Below are 14,573 nucleotides of genomic sequence, written 5' to 3' on the forward strand. Positions count from 1 at the left end.
TTTCCTGTAACAAAGTGTTTGAAGTCGCGCTGGTACGTTCTGTTGCTGTGTGTTTCCATTCCACGATTATTGTGATTTGAAGAGAAATAATAAAATGAGCTCTAACATGGAAATTAAGCGTTTCCGGACACAAGTCCACATAACATCTTTTCTTTATTTGTGTGTGAGGAATGTTTCCTCAATGTTTGGCCGTACCTTTTTGTAACACCCTATATATATATATACTCCTGGAAATGGAAAAAAGAACACATTGACACCGGTGTGTCAGACCCACCATACTTGCTCCGGACACTGCGAGAGGGCTGTACAAGCAATGATCACACGCACGGCACAGCGGACACACCAGGAACCGCGGTGTTGGCCGTCGAATGGCGCTAGCTGCGCAGCATTTGTGCACCGCCGCCGTCAGTGTCAGCCAGTTTGCCGTGGCATACGGAGCTCCATCGCAGTCTTTAACACTGGTAGCATGCCGTGACAGCGTGGACGTGAACCGTATGTTCAGTTGACGGACTTTGAGCGAGGGCGTATAGTGGGCATGCGGGAGACCGGGTGGACGTACCGCCGAATTGCTCAACACGTGGGGCATGAGGTCTCCACAGTACATCGATGTTGTCGCCAGTGGTCGGCGGAAGGTGCACGTGCCCGTCGACTTGGGACCGGACCGCAGCGACGCACGGATGCACGCCAAGACCGTAGGATCCTACGCAGTGCCGTAAGGCATCGCACCGCCACTTCCCAGCAAATTAATGACACTGTTGCTCCTGGGGTATCGGCGAGGACCATTCGCAACCGTCTCCATGAAGCTGGGCTACGGTCCCGCACACCGTTAGGCCGTCTTCCACTCACGCCCCAACATCGTGCAGCCCGCCTCCAGTGGTGTCGCGACAGGCGTGAATGGAGGGACGAATGGAGACGTGTCGTCTTCAGCGATGAGAGTCGCTTCTGCCTTGGTGCCAATGATGGTCGTATGCGTGTTTGGCGCCGTGCAGGTGAGCGCCACAATCAAGACTGCATACGACCGAGGCACACAGGGCCAACACCCGGCATCATGGTGTGGGGAGCGATCTCCTACACTGGCCGTACACCACTGGTGATCGTCGAGGGGACACTGAATAGTGCACGGTACATCCAAACCGTCATCGAACCCATCGTTCTACCATTCCTAGACCGGCAAGGGAACTTGCTGTTCCAACAGGACAATCCACGTCCGCATGTATCCCGTGCGACCCAACGTGCTCTAGAAGGTGTAAGTCAACTACCCTGGCCAGCAAGATCTCCGGATCTGTCCCCCATTGAGCATGTTTGGGACTGGATGAAGCGTCGTCTCACGCGGTCTGCACGTCCAGCACGAACGCTGGTCCAACTGAGGCGCCAGGTGGAAATGGCATGGCAAGCCGCTCCACAGGACTACATCCAGCATCTCTACGATCGTCTCCATGGGAGAATAGCAGCCTGCATTGCTGCGAAAGGTGGATATACACTGTACTAGTGCCGACATTGTGCATGCTCTGTTGCCTGTGTCTATGTGCCTGTGGTTCTGTCAGTGTGATCATGTGATGTATCTGACCCCAGGAATGTGTCAATAAAGTTTCCCCTTCCTGGGACAATGAATTCATGGTGTTCTTATTTCAATTTCCAGGAGTGTATATCTGGTGGCCATCATTTGCTGCATACAATTGCAATCTCTGGCGTAATGAATGTCGTACACGCCGCAGTACATCTGGTGTAATGTCGCCGCAGGCTGCCGCAATACGTTGTTTCATATCCTCTGGGGTTGTAGGCACATCACGGTACACATTCTCCTTTAACGTACCCCAGAGAAAGAAGTCCGGAGGTGTAAGATCAGGAGAACGGGCTGGCCAATTTATGCTTCCTCCACGTCCTATGAAACGCCCGTCGGATATCCTGTTAAGGATCAGCCTAGTGTTAGTTGCGCAATGTGCAGGTGCACCATCATGCTGATACTACATACGTCGACGCGTTTCCAATGGGACATTTTCGAGCAACGTTGGCAGATCATTCTGTAGAAACGAGATGTATGTTGCAGTGCTCTCCGATACACACGATCGAACAGCGGAGGGGTGGTACTCAAGCGTCAACTTTAGGTTACGATATCTCCAGATGTAATTGACATTTTACACTGCAACAAACGGCACTGATTACGTATTTGTTTATATGTTCAGATGCGCTAACAAACCTTACGGTGTTCCATTTAAAAAAACGTAGGGTTGTGTTAAAAAACATACTTCCGTGCATTTTTGGATGGTTTGTATTAAACAATCACAATACCCCTCTCCTCTCGCTGGACCTGTGGAATCGGTTCGCCAGTATTTGATGTGGTTTACGAAATATATGCAGCGGTAACGTTAGGTGACTCACCCTGTATATACAAGGCTATCACAAATGATTGAATCGATTTCATAAATTCACTGTAGCTCCATTCATTGACATATGGTCACGACACACTACAGATACGTAGAAAAACTCATAAAGTTTTGTTCGGCTGAAGCCGCACTTCAGGTTTCTGCCGCCAGAGTGCTCGAGAGCGCAGTGAGACAAAATGGCGACAGGAGCCGAGAAAGCGTATGTCGTGCTTGAAATGCACTCACATCAGTCAGTCATAACAGTGCAACGACACTTCAGGACGAAGTTCAACAAAGATCCACCAACTGCTAACTCCATTCCCTGAGGGTATGAGTAGTTTAAAGTTTCTGGATGCCTCTGTAAGGGGAAATCAACGGGTCGGCCTGCAGTGAGCGAAGAAACGGTTGAACGCGTGCGGGCAAGTTCCACGCGTAGCCCGCGGAAGTCGACGAATAAAGCAAGCAGGGAGCTAAACGTACCACAGCCGACGGTTTGGAAAATCTTACGGAAAAGGCTAAAACGGAAGCTTTACCGTTTACAATTGCTACAAGCCCTGACACCCGATGACAAAGTGAAACGCTTTGAATTTTCGGCGCGGTTGCAACAGCTCATGGAAGAGGATGCGTTCAGTGCGAAACTTCCAGAATGATATTTTCACTCTGCAGCGGAGTGTGCGCTGATATGAAACTTCCTGGCAGATTAAAACTGTGTGCCCGACCGAGACTCGAAATCGGGACCTTTGCCTTTCGCGGGCAAGTGCTCTACCAACTGAGCTACCGAAGCACGACTCACGCCCGGTACTCACAGCTTTACTTCTGCCAGTACCTCGTCTCCCACCTTCCAAACTTTACAGAAGCTCTCCTGCGAACCTTGCAGAACTAGCACTCCTGAAAGAAAGGATATTGCGGAGACATGGCTTAGCCACAGCCTGGGGGATGTTTCCAGAATGAGATTTTCACTCTGCAGCGGAGTGTGCGCTGATATGAAACTTCCTGGCAGATTAAAACTGTGTGCCCGACCGAGACTCGAACTCGGGACCTTTGCCTTTCGCAGGCAAGTGCTCTACCAACTGAGCTACCGAAGCACGACTCACGCCCGGTACTCACAGCTTTACTTCTGCCAGTACCTCGTCCCCCACCTTCCAAACTTTACAGAAGCTCTCCTGCGAACCTTGCAGAACTAGCACTCCTGAAAGAAAGGATATTGCGGAGACATGGCTTAGCCACAGCCTGGGGGATGTTTCCAGAATGAGATTTTCACTCTGCAGCGGAGTGTGCGCTGATATGAAACTTCCTGGCAGATTAAAACTGTGTGCCCGACCGAGACTCGAACTCGGGACCTTTGCCTTTCGCAGGCAAGTGCTCTACCAACTGAGCTACTGAAGCACGACTCACGCCCGGTACTCACAGCTTTACTTCTGCCAGTACCTCGTCTCCCACCTTCCAAACTTTACAGAAGCTCTCCTACGAACCTTGCAGAACTAGCACTCCTGAAAGAAAGGATATTGCGGAGACATGGCTTAGCCACAGCCTGGGGGATGTTTCCAGAATGAGATTTTCACTCTGCAGCGCAGTGTGCGCTGATATGAAACTTCCTGGCAGATTAAAACTGTGTGCCCGACCGAGACTCGAACTCGGGACCTTTGCCTTTCGCGGGCAAGTGCTCTACCAACTGAACTATCGAAGCACGACTCACGCCCGGTACTCACAGCTTTACTTCTTCCAGTACCTCGTCTCACACCTTCCAAACTTTACAGAAACTCTCCTGCGAACCTTGCAGAACTAGCACTCCTGAAAGAAAGGATATTGCGGAGACATGGCTTAGCCACAGCCTGGGGGATGTTTCCAGAATGAGATTTTCACTCTGCAGCGGAGTGTGCGCTGATATGAAACTTCCTGGCAGATTAAAACTGTGAGCCCTACCGAGACTAGAACTCGGGACCTTTGCCTTTCGCGGGCAAGTGCTCTACCAACAGAGCTACCGAAGCACGACTCACGCCCGGTACTCACAGCTTTACTTCTGCCAGTACCTCGTCTCCCACCTTCCAAACTTTACAGAAGCTCTCCTGCGAACGTTGCAGAACTAGCACTCCTGAAAGAAAGGATATTGCGGAGACATGGCTTAGCCACAGCCTGGGGGATGTTTCCAGAATGAGATTTTCACTTTGCAGCGGAGTGTGCGCTGATATGAAACTTCCTGGCAGATTAAAACTGTGTGCCCGACCAAGACTCGAACTCGGGACCTTTGCCTTTCGTGGACAAGTGCTCTACCAACTGAGCTACCGAAGCACGACACACGCCCGGTACTCACAGCTTTACTTCTGCCAGTACCTCGTCTCCCACCTTCCAAACTTTACAGAAGCTCTCCTGCGAACCTTGCAGAACTAGCACTCCTGAAAGAAAGGATATTGCTGCGAAAGGCAAAGGTCCCGAGTTCGAGTCTCGGTCGGGCACACAGTTTTAATCTGCCAGGAAGTTTCATATCAGCGCACACTCCGCTGCAGAGTGAAAATCTCATTCTGGAAACATCCCCCAGGCTGGGGCAAACCCATGTCTCCGCAATATCCTTTCTTTCAGGAGTGCTAGTTCTGCAAGTTTCGCAGGAGGGCTTCTGTAAAGTTTGGAAGGTGGGAGACGAGGTACTGGCAGAAGTAAAGTTGTGAGTACCGGGCGTGAGTCGTGCTTCGGTAGCTCAGTTGGTAGAGCACTTGCCCGCGAAAGGCAAAGGTCCCGAGTTCGAGTCTCGGTCGGGCACACAGTTTTAATCTGCCAGGAAGTTTCATATCAGCGCACACTCCGCTGCAGAGTGAAAATCTCATTATGGAAACATCCCCCAGGCTATGGCTAAGCCATGTCTCCGCAATATACTTTCTTTCAGGAGTGCTAGTTCTGCAAGGTTCGCAGGAGAGCTTCTGTAAAGTTTGGAAGGTGGGAGACGAGGTACTGCCAGAAGTAAAGCTGTGAGTACCGGGCGTGAGTCGTGCTTCGGTAGCTCAGTTGGCAGAGCACTTGCCCGCGAAAGGCAAAGGTCCCGAGTTCGAGTCTCGGTCGGGCACACAGTTTTATTCTGCCAGGAAGTTTCATATCAGCGCACACTCCGCTGCAGAGTGAAAATCTCATTCTGGAAACATCCCCCAGGCTGTGGCTAAGCCATGTCTCCGCAATATCCTTTCTTTCAGGAGTGCTAGTTCTGCAAGTTTCGCAGGAGAGCTTCTGTAAAATTTGGAAGGTGGGAGACGAGGTACTGGCAGAAGTAAAGCTGTGAGTAGCGGGCGTGAGTCGTGCTTCGGTAGCTCAGTTGGTAGAGCACTTGCCCGCGAAAGGCAAAGGTCCCGAGTTCGAGTCTCGGTCGGGCACACAGTTTTAATCTGCCAGGAAGTTTCATATCAGCGCACACTCCGCTGCAGAGTGAAAATCTCATTCTGGAAACATCCCCCAGGCTGTGGCTAAGCCATGTCTCCGCAATATCCTTTCTTTCAGGAGTGCTAGTTCTGCAAGTTTCGCAGGAGAGCTTCTGTAAAGTTTGGAAGGTGGGAGACGAGGTACTGGCAGAAGTAAAGTTGTGAGTACCGGGCGTGAGTCGTGCTTCGGTAGCTCAGTTGGTAGAGCACTTGCCCGCGAAAGGCAAAGGTCCCGAGTTCGAGTCTCGGTCGGGCACACAGTTTTAATCTGCCAGGAAGTTTCATATCAGCGCACACTCCGCTGCAGAGTGAAAATCTCATTCTGGAAACATCCCCCAGGCTATGGCTAAGCCATGTCTCCGCAATATCCTTTCTTTCAGGAGTGCTAGTTCTGCAAGGTTCGCAGGAGAGCTTCTGTAAAGTTTGGAAGGTGGGAGACGAGGTACTGGCAGAAGTAAAGCTGTGAGTACCGGGCGTGAGTCGTGCTTCGGTAGCTCAGTTGGCAGAGCACTTGCCCGCGAAAGGCAAAGGTCCCGAGTTCGAGTCTCGGTCGGGCACACAGTTTTAATCTGCCAGGAAGTTTCATATCAGCGCACACTCCGCTGCAGAGTGAAAATCTCATTCTGGAAACATCCCCCAGGCTGTGGCTAAGCCATGTCTCCGCAATATCCTTTCTTTCAGGAGTGCTAGTTCTGCAAGTTTCGTAGGAGAGCTTCTGTAAAGTTTGGAAGGTGGGAGACGAGGTACTGGCAGAAGTAAAGCTGTGAGTAGCGGGCGTGAGTCGTGCTTCGGTAGCTCAGTTGGTAGAGCACTTGCCCGCGAAAGCAAAGGTCCCGAGTTCGAGTCTCGGTCGGGCACACAGTTTTAATCTGCCAGGAAGTTTCATATCAGCGCACACTCCGCTGCAGAGTGAAAATCTCATTCTGGAAACATCCCCCAGGCTGTGGCTAAGCCATGTCTCCGCAATATCCTTTCTTTCAGGAGTGCTAGTTCTGCAACGTTCGCAGGAGAGCTTCTGTAAAGTTTGGAAAGTGGGAGACGAGGTACTGGATGAAGTAAAGCTGTGAGTACCGGGCGTGAGTCGTGCTTCGGTAACTCAGTTGGTAGAGCACTTGCCCGCGAAAGGCAAAGGTCCCGAGTTCGAGTCTCTGTCGGGCACACAGTTTTAATCTGCCAGGAAGTTTCATATCAGCGCACACTCCGCTGCAGAGTGAAAATCTCATTCTGGAAACATCCCCCAGGCTGTGGCTAAGCCATGTCTCCGCAATATCCTTTCTTTCAGGAGTGCTAGTTCTGCAAGTTTCGTAGGAGAGCTTCTGTAAAGTTTGGAAGGTGGGAGACGAGGTACTGGCAGAAGTAAAGCTGTGAGTAGCGGGCGTGAGTCGTGCTTCGGTAGCTCAGTTGGTAGAGCACTTGCCCGCGAAAGCAAAGGTCCCGAGTTCGAGTGTCGGTCGGGCACACAGTTTTAATCTGCCAGGAAGTTTCATATCAGCGCACACTCCGCTGCAGAGTGAAAATCTCATTCTGGATACATCCCCCAGGCTATGGCTAAGCCATGTCTCCGCAATATCCTTTCTTTCAGGAGTGCTAGTTCTGCAACGTTCGCAGGAGAGCTTCTGTAAAGTTTGGAAGGTGGGAGACGAGGTACTGGCAGAAGTAAAGCTGTGAGTACCGGGCGTGAGTCGTGCTTCGGTAGCTCAGTTGGCAGAGCACTCGCCCGCGAAAGGCAAAGGTCCCGAGTTCGAGTCTCGGTCGGGCACACAGTTTTAATCTGCCAGGAAGTTTCATATCAGCGCACACTCCGCTGCAGAGTGAAAATCTCATTCTGGAAACATCCCCCAGGCTGTGGCTAAGCCATGTCTCCGCAATATCCTTTCTTTCAGGAGTGCTAGTTCTGCAAGTTTCGTAGGAGAGCTTCTGTAAAGTTTGGAAGGTGGGAGACGAGGTACTGGCAGAAGTAAAGCTGTGAGTAGCGGGCGTGAGTCGTGCTTCGGTAGCTCAGTTGGTAGAGCACTTGCCCGCGAAAGCAAAGGTCCCGAGTTCGAGTCTCGGTCGGGCACACAGTTTTAATCTGCCAGGAAGTTTCATATCAGCGCACACTCCGCTGCAGAGTGAAAATCTCATTCTGGAAACATCCCCCAGGCTGTGGCTAAGCCATGTCTCCGCAATATCCTTTCTTTCAGGAGTGCTAGTTCTGCAACGTTCGCAGGAGAGCTTCTGTAAAGTTTGGAAAGTGGGAGACGAGGTACTGGAAGAAGTAAAGCTGTGAGTACCGGGCGTGAGTCGTGCTTCGGTAGCTCAGTTGGTAGAGCACTTGCCCGCGAAAGGAAAAGGTCCCGAGTTCGAGTCTCTGTCGGGCACACAGTTTTAATCTGCCAGGAAGTTTCATATCAGCGCACACTCCGCTGCAGAGTGAAAATCTCATTCAGGAAACATCCCCCAGGCTGTGGCTAAGCCATGTCTCCGCAATATCCTTTCTTTCAGGAGTGCTAGTTCTGCAAGGTTTGCAGGAGAGCTTCTGTAAAGTTTGGAAGGTGGGAGACGAGGTACTGGAAGAAGTAAAGCTGTGAGTACCGGGCGTGAGTCGTGCTTCGGTAGCTCAGTTGGTAGAGCACTTGCCCGCGAAAGGCAAAGGTCCCGAGTTCGAGTCTCTGTCGGGCACACAGTTTTAATCTTCCAGGAAGTTTCATATCAGCGCACACTCCGCTGCAGAGTGAAAATCTCATTCTGGAAACATCCCCCAGGCTGTGGCTAAGCCATGTCTCCGCAATATCCTTTCTTTCAGGAGTGCTAGTTCTGCAAGGTTCGCAGGAGAGCTTCTGTAAAGTTTGGAAGGTGGGAGACGAGGTACTGGCAGAAGTAAAGCTGTGAGTACCGGGCGTGAGTCGTGCTTCGGTAGCTCAGTTGGTAGAGCACTTGCCTGCGAAACGCAAAGGTCCCGAGTTCGAGTCTCGGTCGGGCACACAGTTTTAATCTGCCAGGAAGTTTCATATCAGCGCACACTCCGCTGCAGAGTGAAAATCTCATTCTGGAAACATCCCCCAGGCTGTGGCTAAGCCATGTCTCCGCAATATCCTTTCTTTCAGGAGTGCTAGTTCTGCAAGGTTCGCTGGAGAGCTTCTGTAAAGTTTGGAAGGTGGGAGACGAGGTACTGGCAGAAGTAAAGCTGTGAGTACCGGGCGTGAGTCGTGCTTCGGTAGCTCAGTTGGGAGAGCACATGCCCGTGAAAGGCAAAGGTCCCGAGTTCGAGTCTTGGTCGGGTACACAGTTTTAATCTGCCAGGAAGTTTCATATCAGCGCACACTCCGCTGAAGAGTGAAAATCTCATTCTGGAAACATCCCCCAGGCTGTGGCTAAGCCATGTCTCCGCAATATCCTTTCTTTCAGGAGTGCTAGTTCTGCAAGGTTCGCAGGAGAGCTTCTGTAAAGTTTGGAAGGTGGGAGACGAGGTACTGGAAGAAGTAAAGCTGTGAGTACCGGGCGTGAGTCGTGCTTCGGTAGCTCAGTTGGTAGAGCACTTGCCCGCGAAAGGCAAAGGTCCCGAGTTCGAGTCTCTGTCGGGCACACAGTTTTAATCTGCCAGGAAGTTTCATATCAGCGCACACTCCGCTGCAGAGTGAAAATCTCATTCTGGAAACATCCCCCAGGCTGTGGCTAAGCCATGTCTCCGCAATATCCTTTCTTTCAGGAGTGCTAGTTCTGCAAGGTTCGCAGGAGAGCTTCTGTAAAGTTTGGAAGGTGGGAGACGAGGTACTGGCAGAAGTAAAGCTGTGAGTACCGGGCGTGAGTCGTGCTTCGGTAGGTCAGTTGGTAGAGCACTTGCCTGCCAAACGCAAAGGTCCCGAGTTCGAGTCTCGGTCGGGCACACAGTTTTAATCTGCCAGGAAGTTTCATATCAGCGCACATTCCGCTGCAGAGTGAAAATCTCATTCTGGAAACATCCCCCAGGCTGTGGCTAAGCCATGTCTCCGCAATATCCTTTCCTTCAGGAGTGCTAGTTCTGCAAGATTCGCAGGAGAGCTTCTGTAAAGTTTGGAAGGTGGGAGACGAGGTACTGGCAGAAGTAAAGCTGTGAGTACCGGGTGTGAGTCGTGCTTCGGTAGCTCAGTTGGGGGAGCACATGCCCGCGAAAGGCAAAGGTCCCGAGTTCGAGTCTCTGTCGGGTACACAGTTTTAATCTGCCAGGAAGTTTCATATCAGCGCACACTCCGCTGAAGAGTGAAAATCTCATTCTGGAAACATCCCCCAGGCTGTGGCTAAGCCATGTCTCCGCAATATCCTTTCTTTCAGGAGTGCTAGTTCTGCAAGGTTCGCAGGAGAGCTTCTGTAAAGTTTGGAAGGTGGGAGACGAGGTACTGGCAGAAGTAAAGCTGTGAGTAGCGGGCGTGAGTCGTGCTTCGGTAGCTCTGTTGGTAGAGCACTTGCCCGCGAAAGGCAAAGGTCCCGAGTTTGAGTCTCGGTCGGGCACACAGTTTTAATCTGCCAGGAAGTTTCATATCAGCGCACACTCCGCTGCAGAGTGAAAATCTCATTCTGGAAACATCCCCCAGGCTGTGGCTAAGCCATGTCTCCGCAATATCCTTTCTTTCAGGAGTGATAGTTCTGCAAGGTTCGCAGGAGAGCTTCTGTAAAGTTTGGAAGGTGGGAGACGAGGTACTGGCAGAAGTAAAGCTGTGAGTAGCGGGCGTGAGTCGTGCTTCGGTAGCTCAGTTGGTAGAGCACTTGCCCGCGAAAGGCAAAGGTCCCGAGTTCGAGTCTCGGTCGGGCACACAGTTTTAATCTGCCAGGAAGTTTCATATCAGCGCACACTCCGCTGCAGAGTGAAAATCTCATTCTGGAAACATCCCCCAGGCTGTGGCTAAGCCATGTCTCCGAAATATCATTTCTTTCTGGAGTGCTAGTTCTGCAAGGTTCGCAGGAGAGCTTCTGTAAAGTTTGGAAGGTGGGAGACGAGGTACTGGCAGAAGTAAAGCTGTGAGTACCGGGCCTGAGTCGTGCTTCGGTAGCTCAGTTGGTAGAGCACTTGCCCGTGAAAGGCAAAGGTCCCGAGTTCGAGTCTCGGTCGGGCACACAGTTTTAATCTGCCAGGAAGTTTCAGTGCGAAACTTGTTTTCAGTGATGAAGCAACATATTTTCCTTAATAGTGAAGTGAACAGACACAATGTGCGAATCTGGGCGGTAGAGAATCCTCACGCATTCATGCAGCAAATTCGCAATTCACCAAAAGTTAACATGTTTTGTGCAATCTCACGGTTTAAAGTTTACGGCCCCTTTTTCTTCTGCGAAAACAACGTTACAGGACACGTGTATCTGGACATGCTGGAAAATTGGCTCATGCCACAGCTGGAGACCGACAGCGCCGACTTCATCTTTCTACAGGATGGTGCTCCACCGCACTTCCATCATGATGTTCGGCATTTCTTAAACAGGAGATTGGAAAACCGATTGATCGTGATGGAGATCACGATCAGCAATTCATGTCAAGGCCTCCACGCTCTCCCGACTCAACCCCATGCGATTTCCTTCTGTGGGGTTATGTGAAAGATTCAGTGTTTAAACCTCCTCTACCAAGAAACGTGCCAGAACTGCGAGCTCGCATCAACGATGCTTTCGAACTCATTGATGGGGACATGCTGCGCCGAGTGTGGGAGGAACTTGATTATCGGCTTGATGTCTGCCGAATCACTAAAGGGGCACATATCGAACATTTGTGAAAGCCTAAAAAAACTTTTCGAGTTTTTTTATGTGTGTGCAAAGCATTGTGAAAATATCTCAAATAATAAAGTTATTGTAGAGCTGTGAAATCGCTTCAATCATTTGTAATAACCCTGTATATATATATATATATATATATATATATATATATATATATACATACATATATTTATATATATATATATATATATCTGTTTGTGTGTGTGTGTGTGTGTGTGTGTGTGTGTGTGTGTGTGTGCATGCGTGCATGTGTACGTATGTGTATGTGTATGTGAGAGAGAGAGAGAGTACGAGTACAAGGAATTCGGAGGCACATATCATTCAAATTCTTTAAAAGTTTGACCAGTTCAGAGCCAGTTCACCTACATTTCCAAAAATATTGCATTGGTTTGAACTTCAAGTCGTATTTACGCATTTTAAGTAGCTGATTGCCCCGTTTTCGTGCTACACTGAAACTGACTGGTGAATGGGCCAGTGGAGAAGTGGCTAGAAGGAAGGTTACGTGGCTTATCGTATGATGGTGAAGACGTCATTGATAAGGGCGGCGGGGCTTACAGCCAACTGAGGTTGTGAAATCATTGCTCCCCTGTGCAGACAAACGGTGCTGGTATTTGCACTTACAGTCAGTTATATCACAAGGTTCAGAACTCTATTTCAGTATAAAGCGTCCTGTTTCATGAAAGACACTAACAAATTTGTAAATATATCGCCGGCCGGTGTGGTCGAGCGGTTCTAGGCGCTACAGTCTGGAACCGTGGGACCGTTACGGTCGCTGGTTCGAATCCTGCCTCGGGCAGGTATGTGTGTGATGTCTGTAGCTTAGTTAGGTTTAAGTAGTTTTAAGTTCTAGGGGACTGATGACCTCAGATGTTAACTCCCATAGTGCTCAGAGCCATTTGAACCATTTGCAAACATATCCCGATACTGAAAAATCCATAAACAACAGGAAAGCAGCGAAATATAAGCGCTGAAAGAAAAAAAAGAAACAATTTTACGCAAAAGACTCAGAATATCGTGGTACTGATAATTTACGGAAAAAGAAGGAAAAAGATAAAGGAATTGCAGAAGCATAGAGGGAAAAACGTACTGAAATCAAAGAATGAGAATGCATGAGAAAATGGAGAATTTATTTTCTTTTTCAAACTTCTCATTATAAAGACTCTTACATCCACGATCTGAAGCCATCCCATTCTTTGCAAAAATATCTGTGTTACGTACTCTAATAACAGTATCTCAACTTTTTTATTCTGTGGCTCCTTCCAATATCGAGGTTATTATTCCTCAATGCTTCAGCAGATGTTCCACCAACCTCCTTATTTTCTAGAATTCTTTCGTCGTCTTTTTGTGCCCACATAGCCCTTTATAACTTGCTTCAGCACGCCATAAAAACACATCCCAGTTTTGGTTTCCTTGTTATGTCACGACTTTTCATTAGGCTCCATACAAGAGTGTTCTCTAAGCTTAGCATCAGGAAAGCAGTGCCCTAATAAGGCGCCCTTGCGCTCAGTAAGTCTACAAACAACAAGAAATTCAAGTCTTTAATGCCCAGTTCTCTTAGAACCAACAGGTCTGTATTGTTGAAGACAATATATTTTATATCGTTACGATGCTGCTTCAAGAAGATCATTTTGTAACTTCTTCTACCTTAAAAACTCTGCTTACACTTTTACATTTCTTCTTTTGTTCCTCTTAGCTTCGTTTACCCTTCATAACACTCTATCCAAAGTAACCTGTCGATTAGAAACGTGTCTCCTGAGTATTCCATTCTGTCACCGTACTTAGTGTCTGATATTAAGGAATAATTTCCTTTCCGTTTTCCACTGTACAAAAACATAATGGACATTAATCTTTGTGTTAGGTGTGGCAAGTCAACCGTTAAGTCACAACCAATTATTTTTTGTCACCTGTAGTACAGCTATGTGGATATTGTTGCTAACGTGGTAAGTGTGTTCAGAAATCTTTGTCTAGGCACAGGAGTGAGCACAGTTTAGTAATATCCCGGCACAATAAATCTTCATACTGTACTGGAAAAGTAGGAGGGAGGTGGGGGTAGGACTGAAGCTACGGGACGGTTAGTGATTCGAGACTTGATTTGCCAGAAAGTGCGTGCTTCCAGGTTCGTCTCTTAGATCGGCACACAGTTTTAGCTGTCCAGGGAGTTCGAAAAATTTAGTAGTTTTCTTTCCTTACAGCCTAGTATTTCGGTTCGGACAGAATATTGATCAGGTCCCTTTCAAAGTAGGCTGCTGAAATAGCTCCATTGATAGCAGCCACACATAAACAGTCGCTAGGCGAAAGATCGTTACCCAAAGGCAGCAAAATTACATAAGAGACACAGGCTACACAGTATAAAATGCACAAGTATTTTCGCTGAATTGTAGGCTGACATCACTGACATCAATTTGATGTAAAATTTTCAAACATATACTGTGTTCCAATATCATCAAAGACCTCGAAGATAACGATCCTTTGACAGAAAACCAACACGAATTCAGAAGATGTCGTTGTTGTGAAACACAACTGGCTCTTTACTCACACGTAATAATGAGTACTTTTACAGAGGATCTGAAGTTGATAACATATTCATAGATCTGTTCTACACTATCTGATTCTAATGAGACTGCGTGCCCACGGAGTATTGTCTTCATTTTGCACGGATTCGTAGTTTTCTGTCCGAAATTTCACAGCTCGTAATAACTTTTGGGAAGTTTTCTAGTGAAATCGAAATGTTACCTAGGATTCCACAAGGAAATCTTAGATGCTATCGTTTACTATCTAATAAAATCAGAGGATCGAAATTAAGTGCAAAATGGATGAGGCAATATATCTGCGGGATGCGAAAAGTGACAATCGGCCATAAACTGTACCAAAATGCAGGGTCCTCCTCATGGGTACTCAATCAGTTCCCTTATATATCGGTTACACGGGAAATAACACGTATTGAAACATTGTGGATTCAATTAAATACCTAGCGGTATCAAATACAGACAGTTTAAATGGCAATCGCCACACAGAAAACGTTGAGAGGGATGCGAAACAAAGACTGCACTTTATTGATAGAAAGAAGGTGCAATATTTATACTACACATACCGC

At 48.5% G+C, this 14,573-nt stretch overlaps 2 non-coding genes across 2 annotated transcripts; both read left to right on the plus strand.

Annotated features, from left to right (window-relative positions):
• Positions 1-8,652: 8,652 nt before the first annotated feature.
• Positions 8,653-8,727, plus strand: Trnar-gcg (transfer RNA arginine (anticodon GCG)). The gene has a single exon. It is a non-coding gene; the product is annotated as a tRNA-Arg (tRNA).
• A 2,032-nt stretch (positions 8,728-10,759) lies between these two features.
• Positions 10,760-10,834, plus strand: Trnas-uga (transfer RNA serine (anticodon UGA)). Its single transcript has one exon. It is a non-coding gene; the product is annotated as a tRNA-Ser (tRNA).
• Positions 10,835-14,573: the final 3,739 nt, after the last annotated feature.

Source organism: Schistocerca serialis, chromosome 7, assembly GCF_023864345.2.
Source record: "Schistocerca serialis cubense isolate TAMUIC-IGC-003099 chromosome 7, iqSchSeri2.2, whole genome shotgun sequence".
Classification (NCBI taxonomy): domain Eukaryota; kingdom Metazoa; phylum Arthropoda; class Insecta; order Orthoptera; family Acrididae; genus Schistocerca; species Schistocerca serialis.